Source organism: Nicotiana sylvestris, chromosome 1, assembly GCF_000393655.2.
Source record: "Nicotiana sylvestris chromosome 1, ASM39365v2, whole genome shotgun sequence".
NCBI lineage: Eukaryota > Viridiplantae > Streptophyta > Magnoliopsida > Solanales > Solanaceae > Nicotiana > Nicotiana sylvestris.
Genome location: NC_091057.1, coordinates 6,575,655 through 6,600,121, shown reverse-complemented (window position 1 = coordinate 6,600,121; position 24,467 = coordinate 6,575,655). Strand labels below are relative to the sequence as shown.

The 24,467-nt window shown below is 35.6% G+C and overlaps 1 long non-coding RNA gene across 1 annotated transcript; it reads left to right on the top strand.

Moving 5' to 3' along the window:
• Positions 1-317: 317 nt before the first annotated feature.
• LOC138878618 (uncharacterized) lies at positions 318-2,393 on the top strand. Its single transcript, XR_011402533.1, has 2 exons — positions 318-867; positions 1,617-2,393. It is a non-coding gene; the product is annotated as an uncharacterized lncRNA (long non-coding RNA).
• Positions 2,394-24,467: the final 22,074 nt, after the last annotated feature.

Genomic DNA, 24,467 nt, shown 5'->3' with positions numbered 1-24,467 from the left:
CTATTATCTGGTTTTTCAATTTTTGTTGGCTAGTTTTAGTAAATCTATGACTAATGACTAGAGGTTGGTAAGTTGAGATTTATTTGGAACATTTGTGTAAGTTTCACAATATTATATTGGTATAAGGGCCTGCTCTGCTGAGTCTCCAACACTGGGCCAATAATTGGCCCAATTCCCATTTAAACCCGCCTCAACACAAGCTTGACCGGCCCGCCCTCCATTCAAACGACGCCGTATATGTTCTAAACGACATCATCTCCCTTTTATGCACCCACTAAACGACCCCTTCCCCATTCATTCAGATCAAGCACCCATAATTCCCCCCTACCTAAAAACTCTGCTCCCCTCAATTTACCAATGCTCTCAAGTCCTCCGCCGTGGTCCGCTGTGGTCCGCCACCGGAAATCTCCATCCGACGGCGAACTATCGCCAAAGCCTCCCAAAATAGCACCGTGTACTCCCCATCTCACCCCAATCCTCAATACACCCTCAATTTCCCAAAAAGATCCCTCCATCTCTTCAATTTGAAGATCTGATATTTAAAAATCCGTTTTTTTTTACCCCTTTCCAAATTTCCCTCAATCCGGCCTCCTTTTTACCCAAATCTTACACCAAATAATAGTTTTGTGAGAAACTTGTCGTTTGGTGTCACTTTTTGACTTTAATTCCGGTGGCCGGAATCTTGTTGACCACCGTTGACCGGCCGGACTTCCTCAAAATCTTCTACCTCCTCTTATTTTGGCCTGCAAAAGTTATTGTTATATGTTGCACTGGCCAAAATGGAGAATTCCTGGCCAGTGCACATATAACAGTAATTTTAGCTTGCCGGATTTCTTTTTGCTTGCCGGATTCTGCCGGATCGAATGGGTATATCTTTGTCCCCTTTTTCTTTTTCTAATTGTCTTCAATCACGCATGCTTTACTTTTCGGCTAATTAATTTATTTAGTTGTGCGAATTAGCAGTTAGGTGCATGTCTTATTGTTAAGAAGTAATTGAGTTTTGGATTTTAATTAGGTAATTAACACCTATTTTTTTGTTAAGATGTAATTTTATATATTTGAGTTTAAAGTAATTATTAGTTGTTTTAATGTTAAATTGTTGGGCATACCAAAACATAGAACCAGTGGGCTTTGAGCCCATTACTATCTGATCTAAAGCATACAGCCCAGGAATCTTTTGAACTAATGAAAGGTAAAATACGGGCAGTAATTGAGTAGGATATGAAATGGTAAAAACCAGGGGTCTAAGGGGCATTTAAGGGAATTGAATTAGGGAATCTGGCAGTTAATTGCTAGGAAGCTTCTAGAAAGAGCCTCAAAGGACAGAGATTGGGTAAATGTGGGATTTTCAGGGGTAAAATAGATGAAATGGGAGGAGTTAAAAGAAATAAAAGAATTGGGAGCATGCCCTAAGCATTTCTATGAAAGGAGCTTGCTCCTCACATTTTTCACGGACAGAAGCAACTGAGAACAAAATTCTGCAATTCTAAAACTTCAATTGAGATCTGTAAGCTAAAAACAAAAACAAAAAATTAAGGATTTCAAGGAAAACTGTAGTTGAATTGATTGCTGGTGATTTGTAAAACTCAAATACTTCTTCCTGGGTTTCGAAAAAGCTGTTGAGGTCAAAAATTTGCTGCTGCTGATTGTTGAACTTGTTGCTGAGCTCCATCCGATCCTGTTTCTGGCCTATATTTGGCTTTTTCCTAGTGTCTTCTTGCGTTGAATAGGTAAGTCCAAACATTCCTGTATTTATGCTTTCCATTGAATGAATAAGCTTCTGATTTCTATGTAATTTGGCCTGATTTGTTGAATTCTCATGCTAGTATAGCTATATGAACTGATTGCTTTCATTATTTGATGTATTATCCCCAAAATGGACTAAACTGTATTGGGAATCATGTGCTTTTTTTTGTTAAGTTTTGTAGCTTTTGTTACCGATTCTACTCTATCATGATCTGATTAGATATGAATTCCGATCTGGATGCATTCATAGTATCTTGTTTTGTTTAAGTGATTTTCTATAGTAATTAATGATGGAGAAGAACTGCTGTGATTAAGTATATGGCTGTAGTTCATAGACTTGACCATTAATTGGCCAGATCTGCAAAAACTTCAAAGCAAAACAATTAATTGGCCAGATCTGCAAAAACTTCAAAGCAAAACAAATGAGTTTCAGAAGTGTTTGAGGTCACTGCAAGTCATCATGTCTTAAGCTGAAGGTTAAACATCTCATGTTTGGGTTGTAATGTTAGTTTAAGATAAGAATTTATTTTAATTGAGAAACATTTGTGCCCTTTAATATAGTTAAAGTAAACATTATTGTGAAAGTTGGAATTTAGCTAGTTTGATTTCTGAATGCAAGTAGGGAGACGAGTGATTGTTTCTGATAATTAATTTCTATTCCTGGTGCGTGCGAAGATATGGAATTAGAGATAATCTGTTAAATTCAGAGTAGTGGCTATTTCTGGAACTAGTGGCTATAATTGTAATTGGAACTATGACCTTACTCTGATAGGGCCTGAAATTGAAAGTACTTGGAGCCCAAGTGGGCCTACTGCTGTTTACATGTAGGCTTCTAATAACATGAAGTCATGCGGGGTTGGGGCCTTTTATCCGGGCCCACTTTGTTCTGCTTACTTAACCCCCAAATATTAGTAAGTAAACCCAATAGTGTGATCTTGCTATTGAGTGCCCTGTTAGTTTCAAACATGTTCGCCCAAATTATCTCCTCTTTTACTATCTCAATGACAATATCTCATATGCCATGTGACTAATAAATCTGGACTTCTAGTTCGTATACAAAGAAAAGACGACTTAGTAATTAATTATCAAACCTATACTAGTTTATCAACTTACGTTCATTTTCCACAACAAATGATTCCATAATCCATGACTTTACACTAATCTCAAAGTGATTTAGGAAGACAACGTTGAATGCGTTGGAATGCTTCAGGCATGTTCTTAATTAATCTATTATCTTGATTATGTATACGTTCGAGTGATATAATTATGATTTCCAAAATTAAAATCAAAGTATGCGTTCATGCAACTTTGGGCAAAACAATCTTAATATTAATTAAGTGTTATCTATCAGTGTAACAATAAAAATTCCAACAAGTGTCTACTTTTAGGATAAAATTTGTTATGTTATTTAATAATTAGTTACTCATTTTGAAGTTGAATTAAGAATAATTAATATCTATTTATTTTTAAGAAAATTATTATAAAAAATATAAATAAATAACTTCAATGTAAAGATATATAAAATGATAAAACTAATTTATTTTCGGAGATGAAAATGTTTTTGAATAATAACTCATATGGTCATGCTATAGGAATAAGATAATAACAAGCCTAGTGAAATCTCACAAGTGGGGTCTGGGGAGGGTAAAGTGTACACAAACTTTACCTCTACCTAATGAAGGTAGAGAGGTTGTTTCCGAAAGACCCTTGGTTCAAAGGAAGTGTAAATGAAACAATAAATAGATAGTAGCAACAACCAGGTAATTAGACACGGGCGCGAATGGAGATACATGCAATAACATATATCTAGGACTACGACAATATAAATATAGATGCAGTCTTGCTGGAAATAATGACACAATGTAAAATGGCAAGGGGCTAGGCATAGCAAAATATGAGTAGTACTAATACTACTAGGATGCCTAGATGAAACTCTAGACTGCCTGTCAACCCACAACCCTAATTCTCGACCTCTACACCCCCTATTGAGAGTCATGTCCTCGGTAAGCTGAAGAAGCATCATGTAACTAAAATATAATAATAGATAAAACAAACAAAAGCATAAACAATAATGTCAAGTAATAAATAAAATATATAAAAATATAATTTAAGTTATTATGTACTAATTTTAATAAAAATATTAAACTTTCATATTAAATACAAATGATAAGAATAATTCAATTTAATTTCTTATTAAAAATAATAATTATTATAATTATTAGTAACAAATATGACATATATATATATATATATATATATATATATATATATATATATATATATATATATATATATATATATCACTTTAGGCAACGACGGATTCGGAGTGGTGGCGTCATTACCTTACTTTTTTCTCTCATCTTGCCCTTCCTTATTATTAAATAATCATATTTTATCCTTTACCTTTTTTTATACAATAATTATACTCCGTATCCTATTTTTTCTTAGTAATATTGCAAGTTTATTCTTCATATTATTGGTGTGTGACATCATGAAACAATGACAAACGATACAATCTATCCAAACATTGTATTCATTAAACAATACAGTACAATACAATACGATACATTATGAAACGACATATAACACCAATCCAAACAGGCTGTTAATTATAAACAGAACCAATAACATGGTAAACAGAACCACTTCGGAATATCTATTGTAGGGTATAATTAATTCTTATAGTAGAACAACATGGTAAACAAATTACCAACAACAACAACAACAAAAAGTTCCAAAATTTGGAACTTGTTAAGCAAATTACGGAAAAAAATGGATTCCGAAAAGGAATCGATCCAAACCCTGCAACCTATAACAATTGAGGATGTCAAAGGAAGGGAAGCGGGAAGGCGGAGGAGTTCTTTTTTGATTTTTCTATTCGGAAAAGGGTCATATTTATCCATGCACTCTTTAAAAATGGTTATATTTGTATTTCGTTATACTTTTTTGATATATTTATCCTTACGATTATACTTTAGGATCATATTTATCCTTGTACTCTTCCAAAAGGGTTACATTTGTCATTCGTCATACTTTTTGACATATTTATCCTTACACTTATACTTTAAGATCATATTTGTCTCTCATTCATTAAATCCCCATGTCCCACCTTTATTTTCCTACATGGTGCCTATGTGGATTTCTTTTTCCTCCAATTTAAATATGGTCAACTATTTAAGATAATTTAATTTAACCATAAACCATAAACCATAATTTGGTTGTCTGCACTTATTTGTGTCTTTGGGCAGCCAATATATAAAATATAGTGGCTTCATTCTGATAATTCACATTACTCTAATAGTATTCGTCATTGTAGGTTTATGTTAAACCAGGTCGAAAATAAGGGGTGAAGCTAGAGTATTAGGTATGGTTTGAATGAACTCTATAGCTTTTGTTTAGATTTGTGTTCTATTAGGAAATACATTAAATATGTATAAATATTTAATTACGAACTTAATAACTAAAATGAGCTATGAGCAAGATCAGAACCCATAAACTTTAAATCATGACTCTGCCATCCAAAAAGTTGAATTATTTAGATATACTTTTTTAAATATGTAATTTTATTTTATTTTTGAAAAACATGAAAATTATATACCAAAATCACAAAAAAAATTAGATGTTTTGACTCTTATAATCGAATTCTTTCATATAAAATGAGAGGAGGGAGCAATATTTCTTTTCGAGAAAAAATATGTTTGAGGAAACCATCCTAGACAATATTAGGCTTTTGGCAGTGCTCTATTTTAAGCACGGACCTTTGTCATTAATTCCATTGTTGTGCAACTTCTCGTAATTTAATTTGGTTACTGCAATAATTGTAAGCTGTATCAGATTAATGATTTTGAGTTCAAAGTTCTTGTTTGTCAATATGTTGCCGCTGCTATCCGAAAAATATGGAGCTGAAAAAGAACATTATCTTAAATAGGTGACCATATTTAAATTGGGTGGGCGGATTAAATTATCTTAAATAGTTGACCATATTTAAATTGGAGGAAAAAGAAATCCACATAGGCACCATGTAAGAAAACAAAGGTGGGACATGGAGATTTAATGGATGAGGGGCAAATATGATCCTAAAGTATAAATGTAAGGATAAATATGTCAAAAAGTATGACGAAAGACAAATGTAACCCTCTTTGAAGAGTACATGGATAAATATAATCCTAAAGTATAATGGTAAGGATAAATATATCAAAAAAGTATAACGAAGGACAAATATAACCATTTTTAAAGAGTATAGGGATAAATATGACCCTTTTTCGTTTTCTATTTGGTAATTGAAGAGAAGTGATTCAGATATATTTTTTTTATAGAAAGGAAACGTGTCACCGTATGAAACTGGAACAGATTTGGATTCCGGGTCGTTTGGTTTGAAATAAGTTATCCCATGATTAATTATCTCGAGATTAGTTATTCTGGGATTAGTTATCCCACTTTCCCATAAGGAGAAAAAACACACTACAATCTCAGGATAATTAATTTCGGAATTAGTTATACCACGATTTTGTCCCAACCAAATATGGGATAAACTCATCTCAAATTTAATCACAGGATTAGTTATTAATAGTTTTCTATAACAGCAACTGTCACACCTCCTTTTTACCACTCCGTAAGGGGTGTAAATGGAGTTTTTTCCAACTTAAAGTGACAATCGAAACGAGATTATTTTATTCAAAATTCAGAGTCACCACTTGGGATAATTTATGGTGTCCCAAGTCACCGGTTTCCCGAATCGAGGAAAGATTGATTCTGTTTTACAATCCGCGAACACAGAAATTCGGATAAGGAATTCTGTTAACCCGGGAGAAGGTGTTAGGCATTCCCGGGTTCCGTGGTTCCAGCACGGTCGCTCAACTGTTATTATTGGCCTAATTATCTGATTTTAAAACACTTTTAAACCTATGTGCATTTTTAACTTTAAAACCGCTTTTATTTATTTAAGAATTAATTCAAGGTTATTTAAAACACACCGTAAGCCACGCTACATGAAATGCACCCCCGGTTCACGACACACTTTATTTAACCTTGTTGGAAATTAGAATCGGGTCACATAAAATGCACCCCCGAATTTTAGATTCACGTATCGTAACCATGCCACGGGAACCGTACCCATAGCAATAATAATTTATTATTGATCGCGCCTATGGTAACTAGCGCATTTGAATTATTTTTCTAATCTTTAAGATTATTGCGAAAGTCCAAAGTTATGGAATTTATTCGTGAAAGAAACAAAACAAATTAGCTAAAGAAAGGCTTACAACATTATTATCATAGTCAATTTCACATGCGGGCATGGGCATAGACATAAGCACGTTCACTTCTAAATATATACAGCACCATTTATTTCCGAAAACAATAACCACATCGTCTCTTAATAATTCCATAGCTTTCGTTTCGTAATTTAACAGAAAATCAGAATATGGGAAATATAGAGAAGTGTCATCATAACTAATTTACTAGGTGGTATCCAAATCAAATTGAATCAAACGAACATAATCCTTAGAATACATAAGGCAACAAACCAGCAAGAAACTAAAGAAATTGAACTTAAAACAGTAGGAACGTCGTCAAGATGCACACACATGTAATTTCAACAAATTTGCAGTAGGATACTTCATGCAAAAATTTTATCAAAATGAATCCACATATCAAAACGAAACCACAAATAGGTTCGTAAATAACACAGATTTAAGGTAAGAGATATGACCTTTATTACTACACTTTCTTGCTCCGTTACACACAGTGAAAACGAAACTCCAAAGGAAAGCAAAAATCCATGAACGAGCTATCAATAGAACCTCAAATTGGCGAACCCTACGGCCACGAACGGACTCGACTCGAACTCGTTGGGACGGTGGTTTCAAGCTGATTTCCACGCTATTTGAACGAATTTTAGAGCTTGCTTGACTGGGGTTTAAGGGGTCATCGACTCTAAGGCTGTGTTTGTTGCATTTCTGTTGAGTTGAGAAAGGGATGTTTCTGGGCTGTTGTGGACTGATTTTGGAGCTTTAAGCAGCGTGCATGGTTGTTGTAGCTGTGGTCGACGAAGAAAAAAAAGCAGTGGCGATGGGATCTTTTGATGCTGAAGAGGATGATGGCTTGGTTGGGGGGGGTCGTGTGGTGTAACAATGCTGATTCTTAGGGTCTTACTATATTTTTAGCTGAAGAAATGGTGGATCTCATGAGTTTTTAGGTGTGTCTATATTTAGGTGTTAGGTACTATTATATAGGGGTAGGAATTAGGTTAGGGGTATGGGCCTAGGTATTATGTGCCTGGGAATTATGGGCTAGGTCTAAAATTAGGCCTAAAGATGGGTTGCTCGAGCCCAAGTTTTATTCTTTCCCCGCGAACGAGATTAAAAATGCGACCTTATTTATTAATTAATCCTACTTAAGTAAAATAAACTATTAAAATAAGACTGACCATTAAAATAAACTATTTTTTTTGGTATTTTTCAAGATTAAAAATTGACTACAAAATATTAATGGAACAATTTTTGGTAATTTTCATTTTTCTTGTAATGAAATAAAATTAAAAGAGTAAAAATGAGTTGAAATAGGTATATTAGGCCTAAATTAAATATTTACATGCTAAAATATGTAAAATCTTGGGGAGGGTCAAAATCACATGTCTACAGCTGCCCCTCTTTGACTGGAAACGCGAAGAGTTTTCGGACAAACAATGACTAGACAAGTTTTTTGACCCGACCCTTATTTAAGAAAACCAAAACTAAGAGGAAAAAGGAATGTGACCGAGCCCTGGTATCTGAGCTGCGTACATATCCTTGGTTGTAAAGGAATCATGCCACGTGTAGTTCAGGGGTGAGTGAGATGATGGAGTATACCGAGGTGGAGAGCCGGTCGAGGTGCCGTTTCGCCGAGGTTCCGGTCTGCGGTCCTGATGTTACATCAAAAGTCAAAACATGAAAAAAGACTAGCTAAGCCTATCAACTACGAGTTACAAGATTCCTATCTATAAGTCTTCTGAAGCTTGATTTTGAGTCTTGAGTGATTCTTCATGCAAACTTTAGATTTGAACCTTGACGCGTGCTAGTTGCAGGCGCTAGTTCATCCTTCTTCAGCTTTTCGGATCAAGACCAGGCATGCAGTGCTTGTGACCTCGGCCATGTCTTGAGCAGCCCACATCTTTTATCAACTTCTGCATTTGGATTAACTTCTTGCCTTTCTTTTTTTTTTCTTTATTGTGACTAACTTCTGTTGATCACTTCGGACTCTTGACTCGCATTCTTGCCGCGAGCTTCTTTTATTGCTGACTTGAATTGTATCTTGAAGTGAATTCTCTAATTCTCCAGGTAGGCACCTGATCGCTGAACTTGAATTGTCTTCCTTTGACCACTGTTTCCTTCCCTTTGTTCTCTGGGTGAGCTCCTGATTTCAAGCATTTGAATTATCTTCCTTTCCTCCGAAACTTACCTTGTTCCCCATTTGTTCTCCAGGTGGGATCCTAATTGCCGAACTTCCTTTGAACCTTATTGTTTTCCCTTTGTTTCTCCAGGTGGGCTCATAATTGCTGAACTCCTTTGAATGTTGCTGATTTCCCTTTGTTTCTCCAGGTGGGCGCCTGATTTCCAACAATTGCACTGCTTGTCCTTGAAACTTGAACTGCTTTCCCTTTGTTCTCCAGGTGGGCTCCTAATTGCTGAACTTGAACTACTTCCTCTTGAGAATGCTTTTCCTTTGAACTGTCTTCCCTTACTCTCCGGGGGGGGGGGGTGGTGCCTGATTGCTGAACTTGATCCACTTTCCTTTGAACTTGTGTCGTCCTCCTTTTGTTCTCCAGGTGGGTGCCTGATTTCATCAATACAAACAAAACAAACGAAATTTTCTACCCCAATTTGCACTAGGAAGATTTGTGAGTTATTAGAAATATTGTAAACCACTTATACTATTGATGCAATGATGAGAGTAAACTAATGACTAGACCAGGATGTGCGTCTCCTATGAGTAAAACCACAAAATTTGACTAACAAATGCGTCTGCTAAAAATAAAATCTGAATAAACCTAACTAGGAAGTGCGTCTCCTACAGGTAAACCTTGTATGAACCAAAACCAAGAAGGGCATCTCCTAGGGGTGAAATCTCAATTTAGGAAGTGCGTATCCTAAAACAAAATATAACTCGAAAGGCCCTGACTAGGAAATGCGTCTCCCAATGGGTAGAACTTAACTGACTCAAACTAGGAAGTGCGCCTCCTACGAATGAACTCTCAATTTAGGAAGTGCGTCTCCTATGGGTGAAACTTAATTTAAGAAATGCGTCTCCTAGTGGTAAAATATCAATTTAGAAAGTACGTCTCCTGAAAGTGTATCTTGAAAGACCCAGACTAGGAAGTGCGTCTCCTAGGGGTGAAACTCAATTTAGGAAATGCGTCTCCTAAAATAAAATATATTCTGAAAGACCGAGACTAGGAAGTGCGTCTCCCATAGGTGAAACTTCAATGACTCAAACTAGGAACTGCGTCTCCTATGAATGAACTCTCACTTTAGGAATTGCGTCTCCTATGGGTGAAACTTCAATGACTCAAACTAAGAAGTGTGTTTCCTATGAATGAACTCTCAATTTAGGAAGTGTGTCTCTTATAGGTGTATCCGGAAAGACCCAGACTAGGAAGTGCGTCTCCTATGGGTATAACTTTAATGCTTAGAACCAGGAATTGCGTCTACTAGGGGAAAGCTTAATGTAGGAAGTGCGTATCCTAAAACAAAAATATAACCTGAAAAACCCAATGGCTCCTAAGGGTAATGCATATGATCCAAACTAGGAACTGCGTCTCCTAAAGGTAAAATCTCAATTTAGGAAGTGCATCTCCTACAACAAAATATAACTTGAAAACCCAGACTAGGAAATGCTTTTCCTAGTGGTGATGTGTGATCTTCTCAATAGCCTTTGCATAAGCAGAATTGGGGCATTACACCTGAAAATTTCAACCTTCCAAGCTTTGATATGAACATAGCCTTCGTCCCTGTTTCAGACAAAAAAAACTTGTGAGTTAAACATGGTGGTTGGTTTGTGGCCTTGACTTTACGGCGATTGCTCCTTCACTTGCCATGATAACTTTGACTTCGCCTTGAAAGACATTGCATACTTATTGACTAACCAATTTCTCTGTCACCCTTATCACAGAAATACCTTTGATCCATTCACCCAACATCTTCTATCTGTTGTATTGTTCATGAATTGATATATACCAAACTTTTGTATTTCACATGAATCCCAAAGCATGTTGATTGTTAACAATTCAGTGCACACATTGTTCTTTCCTGACTTATGACACTTTGATGTGCTAGCCAAATTCCGTTTTGTACAATTGAAAAGTTGGTAGCCAATTTTGAATTCATTTCTCACTTGTTCTAACCAAATATACTCAAGAAAGGGAAGTAAACAAAACAAAAGGAACAGAGTAAGGACAATGGAAAGAGATGATTCCTAACAAGAAAACTAAATACTTATCAGATGTGAATACCAACTCTAATGACCGTGACATGAACCTTTGGATTAAATGGCATAATCTGCCAAGCAAGTCCGATGTTCAATTCTTATTGTACCTCTTCGCCGTGAAACTGGGCTTCAATGCTCCAATTTTCCAATCTAATTCTTACTCGACTTGTAGTGCCCGAAGGGTTTTCACCATCAAGCCTCTTTCATTTTGTTCTTTCTCTCAACTTACCGTCACCTTATGGTGCTTGTGAAGGTTTTCACCGATAAGACTCTCTCATTTTTGTTTTCCTTGTGTAGCACGGAGTGTTGCCCTTGGTGCGAATCATACCTCTGTTTCGCTTGACTTGACATTCTCAAGTATTGGTCAGAAGGTCTTTCTTAGGATCGTAATGTAGGTTTTTGGATAGGGTTAGAAAGAAAGGATATCAAAAGGCTCAAAACAACTTGAATTGGTTCAAAATTACAACTCTTGGAATCAGATTTCTTACAACAATCACAACTTTCTGCCCCAGTTTCTTTGCTTGGGGACTTTTGAATTTTTATTTTGATGGGACCAAACCGTGAGGCTACCTACGTATCCATAAAAGGAATCAGGTCGAACATAGTTCATGACATAGGAATTGCTTTATTTTTTGGTACTTTTTCTCTCTCTCTTTTTTTCTCTTTTTTCTTTTCTTTACTCTTTTCCCATTTTTTCTTTCTTTTTTTTTTCTTCTTTTTCCTTTTTTTCTCTTTTTTTTCCTGTATCTGTATTTCTAAACTCTGCTTCTGGTTCCAAAAGAGGGTTATGAAAGAAAATAAATAAGGCTCAAAGGGGTAACAAAGGATAAATTGTTTAGATAGCTGAATAAAATGCCTTCGTCATTTCAATCTTCAAAGCATGCCAAATACAAACAACACAATTAACAAACGAAAGAAATCATACGTAATATCTTTTGACTGCCTCCGAATTGATAGTCATATCTACACATTTGCTTTCTACATTTGTTAAATACAAAGCACCATTGGACAACACTCTCGTTACCACGAACGACCCCTGCCAATTTAGGGCAAACTTGCCTTTAGCTTCAACCCGATGCGGCATGATGCATTTCAATAGTGTTTGTTTATGTTCTATCTTCCCCAATTTCACATAATTAGGGCTTGAAGTGATCTCAAAATCCCTTTACTTATTTCCCTCAAATATCCCTATCATCTTCAAAATTGTTTCATTGCTTAATGATTAAACTACTTTTAAGACCAGGGCGAGAATTACGCATGTCATGTCATGTCACTAGAGTCAGTAGGAAAAGAACTATAAAATGAGGAGAGAACTAAACAAAAAAATGATGAGAAATAACAGAAGACAGGAAATTGCATTAGACAGACGGCGAAACGGTTCGAACAACAAGACAAGCAAACTACAACGGGGTTACAACCTTGGAACAAACCTAGACAATACTAAATGAGTTACTACGACTAAACGAACTAGGCAATATAAAAGGATAGAAGGGTTTGAGTCATAAGACAATATCCAGATTACAACCCTAAAAATAACTCGGATAACAGAAATGACAACAAAATAAACCACCAAGACTCCTCCCCAGCTAGCCAAGAGAGGAGCGTCTTTCCAGTTACCAAGCTCTGCATCTTAGCCACTGAGTTCAACATCAACATTGCTAGAACCTTCACAAGTCTTCATCTCTTTGTCCTTAGCAAATTGCTTTTGGGTCTCTTTAGCCGGCTCGTTCTTATGATCAACTTCCAGAACCAAGAGTGATAGCGCTAAAAGCTTCACGACCAGTGGCCCTCCGAGGATCTCAGAATAGTTCTTATATTCCTTTTCCACACAAATCATGTCCTCCATATGCGTCTTATTGTGAACATGCAATAGACTTTGGCTAGTATCTGCTGCATTTGGATTTTGCACGGTAATGTCACCTACATCAATAAGCTTCTGAATCGCATTCTTCAGGCGCCAACACTTTTCTGTACTGTGACCCGGGGTATCAGAGCAATATGCACACCTTTGAGAAAAATCAAACTTCTTTAGCAGAGGGTTTGGCATTTTTATCTGAATCGGCTTCAACATATCCAATTGCCTCAACCTTTGGAATAAACTGACATATGATTCTCCAATAGGGGTGAAAGCCTTTTCTTTTTTCAGTAGTCTTTTCAATTTGTATTCTGGCCTCGGTTGGAACCTTTTGCGGGCAGGTGGTTGATATGACTGAGCGGGTAAGGCATTTGTGGAAGTGGTGCGGGACATTGCGGGCCTCGTGGACGTGGATCATATGGTGGTGCATTGTGGACGGGGTATCAGTAAAGTGATGCACGATTTTGGAGGTTCTGTGGAGAGAAGTAGCAGTGGGGAGGATTACAAGGATATTCGCGGGGTCGATATTGAGGCTGAAAGCGTTTAGCAAGAATGACCACTGGATCCTGTCATTGGCGGGGCTCATCAACATCTTTTCTATAAATGGAAGGACTGTCCTGAGCAACTTGTTCGTTCCATCTGAGCCAAAAGTCCCTAAAACTTTCCTTGGGTTCTTTTCCATCTGAGATAGGGAGGAGCAGTCTGGGACAATGTCTATATTATACTGAAAGTGTCGCACAAAATCTTGAGCCATGTCATCCAATGTATGCCACTTACAGGCATCTTGACAGTTATGCCATTCCAAAGCTGCCCCAGTCAAGCTCTCATTGAAATACGCCATCAACAAATCATCTGTCTCGCCAACACTTCTCATTTCACTGCAATAACCCCTCAGATGGGCTACCAGATCTCCACACCCATCATACAAGTTAAACTTTGGCACTTTAAACCCCGCGGGCAAGCAAACGTCAGGGAACATACACAATTCTTTGTAAGATGTGTTAACATGGTCTCCCATCCCTTGCATGTTCTTTAAGGACTGTTCTATACTTTTCAGTTTCCTAGATATCTCATCTCGCCCTTCTTTTCCTGTGACCTTTTCATTTTCAACATGAAGCTCATCCCAAGGGCTCTGCTTGTATGAGTCAGGAACCTTGTGGGCAACCTCTGCGGGGTAGTATTGGACATCATGAGCTTTGAGTGGGTATTCATCGTTGGGGATAATGGATATGACAGGAGGGCAATTTTGGGGAGAGGTAATTGGAGGATGAGTGATGAAGCTACTAGGGTGGTTGGAAAGCTGTGATAAATGGGTGGATATGGAGAGTATGGGGGATCATCCGACACTATGACCGGAGTTTGGGTAAGGGTAGCATCTAAGAAGCTAGGTGGTGGCAGGGGTGGTGCCTTCCCAGTCATCCAAGCCTGATACATGTCCGTCATGTGTTGTCTTAACATCCTTACCTCATCAGCCAAACCAGTGTACTGTTCAACCAACTACTTTCGGGCACCGGTATCAACTAATCCAATTCTGTTATTGTCTGCCATTGCCTTTGACTTTATGTTGTAGAGAGGAGTTACCACTTTAATAACCACAAACCAACTACCCTTCTGCTATGAATATAACAAAAGGAATAAAATGTGGTCATCCTGTTAGCATTAGGGCATTTAACAGACAAAAATATCACATTGCGTGCAATGCACCTAACAACAATTAATGGTTCAAGAATGACTTCGAGGGTCACAAGCTCACTTGACATCATCCCAATTTGTTCATTTCAATCTTCTCTTTTCTTTTCTTTTCTGGCACTTCTTGGCTTGCTTATTTTCCTTCCTCTTCTCTCTTTTTTTAATCATCACTCTTTTCTCTCTCTTATTTCTCATATCCCCTAATTTCACCTCTTTTGTTTTTTTTTCTTTTCTTTTTCCTTTAAAAAAAATAATTCGATCGAACCCTATGTAGGTTGCCTACGTATCATGACAACGCATGAATCAGATCTTTGCATAGTTCTAGAAAATCAAGAATAAAGGAAACAAACTAACATTCTCTTTTTTTTTACCTTAATGACTAATCCGATGAGAAAATAGAAATAAAAGAAGCAAACTTTTTTTTTTTGAATTTTCTAGACTTAATGTTCTATAACCCATTCTAAACTCAAGCTTAACGGATTTTTTTCCCTTTTCTTTTCTTTTTGGAAACAAATACTCTATTAAGGAAAAATCTCATTTTTTTTGGAGTTTTTTAGTCCTAGTATCCTAAAGGAAATATAAAAGCAATTTTTGATTTTTTGAGTTCTAGATATTAATTTTCTAAAAAAAAACCACCTCAATTTTTTTTTTAAATCTCTAGGAGTAGTAATTCTAAAGAAAATTCTAACAGAAATATAAAAACGCAAAATATCTCTTCTTTTTTTTTTGGATTTTTGAGTTACAATACATTTTTCAAATACAAAATAGGAAATAATAACAAAAGACTCGACAAACTTAACTAGATTATGGCAGACCCTAGCATCAACTAAATGACTGAATACTATTGTACATGACTAGAAAGTAAACATGAACAATAGACTTAAAACATAAAAAGGCTCCTCAGGCAGCTCCTGAATGCAGTGATCCTGGGTATCTGTCATGCTCAAACTCCGGTAAGTACATCCACACCTGTATGAGAAAATTGAAACCAACACTATATGAAACAATAACCCTTCCTGTTGGACCCATGCAAGACATGATTGTGACTATTTTCTAAAATTAACGTATGTGGCTAAAGGTGGTTAAAAATGCAAGATTTGGTTAAGACCTGGCAAAGCCAAGAACCTAAGACTCACTAGGAAGATCGGACCCTATGTGGGTTGCCTACGTATCACGTCCCGAAAGACGAGAATCGGGTATGCGTAGTTCGGGCCGATTGGATACGGGCAAGAATTAAAAAAACAACTAATTTTAGAGAAAATATTTTTTTTTCTTTTTTTTTGAAAAATGATGAAACATGTAAACTCTTTTTGGATTTTTTCCACTTTTTTTATTTTTGATTTTCGAAAAATGATGAAAAAGTGCAAAAAAAAAATATATTTTGAATTTTTCTGTTTTTTTTCTCCGTCCTTTTCTTAAAAACAATGTGACAGAAAACATAACTAGGCCCTACTTGATTTATTTTCACACTTCACCCTCTCTTTTTTTCTTTTTTCATTTGCCCTCAGCTATCATTGGTCCGTCAAATGATCCTTTTAACCTTGAAAATTACAACATGTAGCACATAGGATGCATCAGGATGGTCTTTTATTTTTGGGGTACACCTGTCCTAGACGGACTCAACCCCTGTGTTGAGTCCCCAAAGTCAAATGCATATGATGCAAATAAGCGTTCCTACTAGGGATCCAGCATGAGGCTGAGTTATTCTAAGTTCAAAACCTAGGTATGTTGTTCTAGACTTGTGTACCCAAGCGGACAACTCGAGCCGAGGGGGGCTACGTACCGGGAACCAAAAGGCCATCCGACTTTGTAACTTGTCCAAGCCTCTTCCTAATTTAATGTATGACACTAACAGAAAAGGAGTCACGCCAGCGTGCACATCCCCGAAGATGAGAAAAGAAGGGTTTCGTAGCAGTTTATATACAGATCAGATAATATCGAAGCGGTAAAAAGCCACATTTAGCACATTAGGCTCAAACATGTAATTAAAACCATATAATAAATAAAAGCCAAATATAACAATTATTCTAAGCTCGAATTCTTGAACCCTGAACGAGAGATTCTGGGTTGATCTCCCCAGCAGAGTCGCCAGAGCTGTCATACCTCCATTTTACCACCCTCGTAAGGGGTGTAAAGGGAGTTTTTTCCAACTTAAAGTGACAATCGAAACGGGATTATTTTATTCAAAATTCAGAGTCGCCACTTGGGATAATTTATGGTGTCCCAAGTCACCGGTTTCCCGAATCGAGGAAAGATTGGCTCTGTTTTGCAGTCCGCGAACACAGAAATCCGGGTAAGGAATTCTGTTAACCCGGGAGAAGGTGTTAGGCATTCTCGGGTTCCGTGATTCCAGCACGGTCGCTCAACTGTTATTATTGACCTAATTATCTGATTTTAAAACACTTTTAAACCTATGTGCATTTTTAACTTTAAAATCGCTTTTATTTATTTAAGAATTAATTCAAGGTTATTTAAAACACACTGTAAGCCACGCTACATGAAATGCACCCGCGGTTCACGACACACTTTATTTAACCTTGTTGGAAATTAGAATCGGGTCACATAAAATGCACCCTCGGATTTTAGATTCACGTATCGTAACCATGCCACGGGAACCGTACCCATTGCAATGATAATTTATTATTGATCGCGCCTATGGTAACTAGCGCATTTGAATTATAAGATTATTGCGAAAATCCAAAGTTATGGAATTTATTCGTGAAAGAAACAAAACAAATTAGCTAAAGAAAGGCTTACAACATTATTATCATAGTCAATTTCACATGCGGGCATGGGCACAGACATAAACACGTTCACTACTAAATATATACAGCACCATTTATTTCCGAAAACAATAACCACATCGTCTCTTAATAATTCCATAGCTTTCGTTTCGTAATTTAACAGAAAATCAGAATATGGGAGATATAGAGAAGTGTCATCATAACTAATTTACTAGGTGGTATCCAAATCAAATTGAATCAAACGAACAAAATCTTTAGAATACATTAGGCAACAAACCAGCAAGAAACTAAAGAAATTGAACTTGAAACAGTAGAAACGTCATCAAGACGCACACACATGTAATTTCAACAAATTTGCAGTAGGATACTTCATGCAAAAATTTTATCAAAATGAATCCACATATCAAAATGAAACCACAAATAGGTTCGTAAATAACACAGATTCAAGGTAAGAGATATGACCTTTATTACTGCACTTTCTTGCTCCGTTACACACAGTAAAAACAAAACTCCAAAGGAAAGCAAAAATCCATGAACGAGCTATCAACAGAACCTCAAATCGGCGAACCCTACGGCCACGAACGGACTCGACTCGAACTCGTTGGGAAGGTGGTTTCAAGCTGATTTCCACGTTGTTTGAACGAATTTTAGAGCTTGCTTGACTGGGGTTTAAGGGGTCGTCGGCTCTAAGGCTGTGTTTGCTTTTTTTCTGTTGGGTTGAGAAAGGGATGTTTCTGGGATGTTGTGGACTGATTTTGGAGCTTTAAGCAGCGTCCATGGTTGTTGTAGCTGTGGTTGACGAAGAAGAAGAAGCAGTAGCGATGGGATCTTTTGATGCTGAAGAGGATGATGGCTTGGTTGGGTGGGGTGGGGGGGATCATGTGGTGTAACGGTGTTGATTCTTAGAGTCTTAATATATTTTCAGCTGAAGAAATGGCGGATCTCATGAGTTTTTAGGTGTGTCTATATTTAGGTGTTAGGTACTATTATATAGGGGTAGGAATTAGGTTAGGGGTATGAGCCTAGGAATTATGTGTTTGAGAATTATGAGCTAGGTCTAAAATTAGGGCTAAAGATGGGTTGCTCGAGCCCAAGTTTTATTCTTTCCCCACGAACGAGATTAAAAATGCGACCTTATATATTAATTAATCCTACTTAAGTAAAATAAACTATTAAAATAACACTGACCATTAAAATAAACTATTTTTTTGGTATTTTTCAAGATTGAAAATTGACTACAAAACATTAATGGAATAATTTTTGGTAATTTTTATTTTTCTTGTAATGAAATAAAAGTAAAAGAGTAAAAATGAGTTGAAATAGGTATATTAGGCCTAAATTAAATATTTACATGCTAAAATATGTAAAATCTTGGGGAGGGTCAAAATCACATGTCTACAGCAACAACCATCTTTATGACAGTACACTCTTTGTAATATTACTCCTCTATAACATCCATGTAGATTTTCTAAGATTATTATTATTAATAATTCTAAGTATTTTAATCAAATATTTTATAACTTTAATATAAAACTTATAATAGAAATATATATCTTAAAGATAATAGTACGCTCCATGAAAATATGCACATTATTATTATGTTTTTTTGAAGTTCTAAATGATATGTTTTTCATTAGAAAAATGTCAAAAGATATTTAAAAGATTTGTCTATACTTTTTGAAGATAAGCATATCATTCTTTTTTTGTTGTTGTGAAGATTCAATTATTAAGCTCTTAGATTGCCTTCAAGGAAAAACATTGGATATCCTTCTCCTGAAAGTTTGGATGCAAATCTTCGCCGATTCAAGCGTTATACCGCTAGTAAGAGACTGGAATCTACGTACAATTATGAAGTTCTTCCATCAATCTTGAAAGATTTAATTGTGTGCCTTAGATTTTAATGTTTGTACGATTAGTTATGATTTTTTCAAATAATGTATTAGATTTCTTTAGCATTTAATTCGTGAAATATTCATATTTTTTGAGATTTGAATTTAAATATTTTTTACCTTTATATGTAATATTAAAAAAATAATACTCCCTCCGTTTCAGTTTATGTGAACCCATTTGATTGGGCACAGAGGTTAAGAAAGAGAGAAGACTTTTGAACTTGTGGTGTAAAATGAAGCACATATATTTTGTGTGGCTATAAATCATTGCATAAAGGTAAATTGTTTCCAAATAGGGAAAGATGTCATTCTTTTTGGCACGGACTAAAAAGGAAATAGGTTCACATAAATTAAAACGGAGGGAGTAATTAATTTTTGGATAATTTTTGTCTATAACATCTAAAATATATTCAAACGCCAAATGTTGTTATAGGTGTATAACATCCATTCACTATAAAAGTCAAAACTTTTCGGAACAAACGATGTTGTTATAGAGAGGTTTGACTGTATATCATAAAACCTTTCCCTAGGCCTCCAATTTTTTGTGGGCCCATTTTCCTTTACGAAGAATTAACACAAATAGCTACCCCTTAATTTTTAAAACTAAAAGCAGCTGGCGGATGTATAATGTAAGTAAATTTCATGTATAATATGTGCATAACTGTATATAAATAATATATAATCTATGTATAACGGTTAGAAAAAGTAAAATATGAATCTGACCGGCTATTTGTGTAACAATGCCTTTCTTTATTGTGTATTTATGATTAATTTTCTTTTTCAAAATTATTGAATATCATAAGGTAAGAAAGTATAAAATAGTTATGTAATTTGTATTTTCTTTTCTTCTCTTACTAATTTATTCCCTCAAAAACAAGGCCAATGACATAAATTAAAATTTACATTTATTGTCATTATTTCTCATATTTTCAGCGTGATAACAAGCAAAACGAATTAGAATAGTGAAATTCTTCTGCTTTGGAGTTTTTACTTCATAGGTGTATATGGAAAAATGACATTGTATAGCCGCTATAAAAATAATAGTCGAAAAATGTATAAAATTTATATATTTTATATATATATATATATATATATATATATATATATATATATATATGCATTCTGTTTGTTATATACAAAAATTATACAAGTTATACACTTTTTTGGCTATTAAATGTAAATAATTTATGGCGCGGGCTTAAAGTAATAATACCTCGGTGTATATTGCCTTCTTCCCTTATATATTAGAATTCAAGTATATCAATATGAATAAGATAACTCAAAACTTAAATAAGATTATTCTTGGATTTTATATACAACTAAAAGAAGATTTTTCTAAATAATGACCTTAAGAAGATTAAATGGATTATTTATATTTTCAAATGGAAAAGAACAATTAGAACAAATTATATACATATCATTAATAGACTTAAAATACAAATATGTATCAAATTATTTAAAGTTTAAGGCCTGTTAATAAAGTTTAGCTTAAGGCCATAATTGTTTTTGAGCTGCACGTAGGCTTCTTCCAAGTCGTCACAATAACTTTCATAAAAAGTAATTGCAATAACTATTATAAAAATCATATAAAATATGAAAAGTAAACATTGGATGCCTCTTAATATTATCATAGTACGAATTGAAATACAAAAAAACGATGGTGAAAATTCGTAGCAATAATCATTTCTTTTGTTTTCTCTCAAAGTTGTTGCCAAAAAATAACTTAAGACAACACAAAATGTAGTTGTTCCCAAAACAATATTTTGTCCTCAAAAGGTCATGTTATTGTGACTTATGGAAGCATTTAGCAACAAAGATGATTGTTGCCCCGCATCTTCTTTTGATTTTTTTGTATCCCACCCGGAATTCGCTATCTGTATTGGAGCCCAATTATATTCGAATTCGCACCGCATAGGATCCCATTCACGGAAAAACGCTCCGTACTAAAGATTTTCCATGCACAGAGCTTGAACCCAAGAAGAGTCATTTGATCAGCCCACAACAAAAAGAATTTAAAAGAAAAGAAGAAACACAACAACACAAACACTTAAGTGTGGGGTTCCAGGCCTCAGGGAAGCCGGCAACGTCAGACACCACAATCTCAATCCTGACGAAGAAGTTCGAGCCAGAATTGTCGGCTACCCAATCATTTTTATATGAATAAACCAATAAATAAATCTTCTTCCGATAGTTTTTCAATGCATGTACCACAATATCATCACTTTTGCGACGTTCTTCGCATATGTTGATAAACAAAAAAAGATCACAATATAGATAACGCAAACATATCTCATAATTCACTTAAAGCTTTTTTAAAAACAATTAGTAGCCAAATATAATCTTACGTTCAAGGATTTGCAACACATTATATGTATAGCTCACAGCCATTGCTTGACATGATGACAATCGCAGAGTTTCCACCTAACATGAGGAATTGATCAACTAATAAAGAATAAAGTGTAATATAGCTCATAGAATGGTATTATTGACGAGTCCGAAACCAAAGTAATACATAATTCTTTTTTTTTTTTTTTTATTTTGTTTCTTACTGGGTGTTCGGTATCCGTATTGGAGCTCGACTATATCCGAATTTACGCCGGATAGTACCCCATTTGAGGGGAAGCGCTCCCTACTAAAGATTTTACCATACCCAGGGCTCTAACTCGAAACCTCTGATTAAGGGAGGAGCAACCTCATCTGATGCACCACATCCTTTGGTGGTATACACAATTCTAAGTTTTAAGAATCAAAATGTTGTGGAAAAAAAAGAAAGAAACAGTGTTACATATAACGCATTTTTGTTTTGTTTTATTTAAAGCTAAGTGTTGATAGTTATAGTGGTTACATTTTTATATATATATATATATATATATATATATATATATATATATATATAGAGAGAGAGAGAGAGAGATGTGTGTTGCCCGGGCTAAGCCCGAGCCCGATATATTGGTTCATGAAATATGAAATATATTGATACCTTTTATTTTTAACTTAATAAAAGAAGTTGAATGAGGAAACGTGCATTAGTAAAGAGAAGAAACACCCAAAGTATTACACCCTGTTAAGTCCAATTAAACTTGCATAACACAAAACCATATGCATCAACGACTCTATTCTAGCACTCAAGACATGCTCCAGAATTTACATCAGTCAGCCTCGCCCTCTGTCCATTTCCCTGCAAAACATTTAAAAAGAGCATAGAAATCGTTAGTATTACTTAAATAATAAATTTTCCTTGGCAAAGCATTCTTGAAAATTTTATGCATTTATATGCTTGTTTAACATATATATTCAGCCATTTTTCAAGTATTATGTGGTCCATCTTCATATATTGCATAAAATTTTATTTCTTGAAGCTAATAATTTTTTTTTGTCACATATCATTGGAGATGTAAGTATCATCTGCGCGCCTATATACTTTCAAGAAGTACACGTATTCCAATGTTGCTAATTAGGCATTATTTCCATCATCAATGATACTTGTAACTTTTCTTTATCCTCTATTTTCTCCAGTAAACTTCTTAGAAGTAGCAAATGAATTACAGTCCATACTGTAGCCTAAAATATCCACACACAATCCAAAGTAGAATGCTAGGAACACATACACAATCTCTTATTATAACAATCAAAGCAGAAATGAATTACCTATAAGAGCTGTTTGATCACTGCACTTTATATAATGCAGTTACCATATTTTTAAACACGTACCCATACTAAGTTCTTGGTACTCATATTATTTATACATTGAATCAAGGACAATATAAATCATACCGGTTAAAACTAACACAAAACTTCAATTCAATGGCATAAGCATTAAGTTTGTTGCTGTAATGACGCGGCTGGTCATTTCATGAGTTACCGCTCCGTTTCTCCCATTTATGTTTCTTTATGTGTTGTTCAACTGTATTTCATCGTATCGTGTTGGTTGGTTTGGGTTCAGAGTGGTTTTGTAGAGGAATGAGACACTTAGTCTTTTTTGAGTAAGCTTAAGTTGAAAAAGTCAATCGGATGTTGACTTATGATAGAAGGTCTCAGATGTAAATTCTGATGGTTCGGATAGCTTCGTTAGGTTATTTGTGACCTAGGAGTGTGATCGGAATGTATTTTGGAGGTTCGTGGTAGAATTAGGCTTGAATTGACGAAATTGAAATTTTATCGTTTTTCGATTGGCAGTGGAAATTTTGATATCGGGGTCGGATTGGAATTCCGGAAATTGGAGTAATTACTTTGTGTCATTTGTGATATGTGTGAAATGTTTTAGGTAATTCGGATGAGGTTTGATAGGTTTTTGCGTCGTTTGCGAAATTCGGAAGTTTGGAAATCATTAGGCTTGAATCCGATGGTGATTTGACGTTTTGATGTTGTTTTGAGTGTTTTGAAGGTTGGAACAAGTTTAATTTAAATGCTGTTATGGGATGTATTGACATGTTTGGTTGAGGTCCTGAGGGCCTCGGGTGAGTTTCGGATGGTTAACGGGTCAATTCTTGGATTTTGAAGTTGGCAGATTTCTGGTATTTTGTTGCAGAGAATTTCTTCTTCGCGTTCGCGAGAGGGCTCTCTCGTTCACGAAGGGTTAATGAGAGGGGCATCCTAGTTGTTCTTCGCGTTTGCGATGTAGGTCCTGTGTTCGCGAAGGTATATGAGTTTAAGGCTACGCGTTCGCGAGGGGTATTCCGCGTTTGCGTAGGGTCGAGCTGAGTGGTCTTCGCGTTCACGAGTGGGCCCTTGCATTCGCGAAGAAGGGAATTTGGTCTGAGGCAACTTGTGTTGCGCGAACGCGAGGGAGCTACCGCATTCGCAAAGAAGAAAACACCTGGGCAGAATGTGTAAGTTCAAAAACGAGGATTTTGGTCCGTAATTTCAAAATTCATTAGAGAGCTCGTGAAAGGCGATTTTGGAGTGAATTTTTAGAGGATTGATTGGGGTAAATGTTCTTCACTCAAATTTGGTTAAATCCCATGATTGTGTCTTGATTCTTATCATTTAATTTGGGAATTTGGGGTGAAAATCGGGGAAAATGGAAGAGGATTTGGAGACTTGATTTTGGGGATTTGGATGACCATTTGATGTTGGATTTTG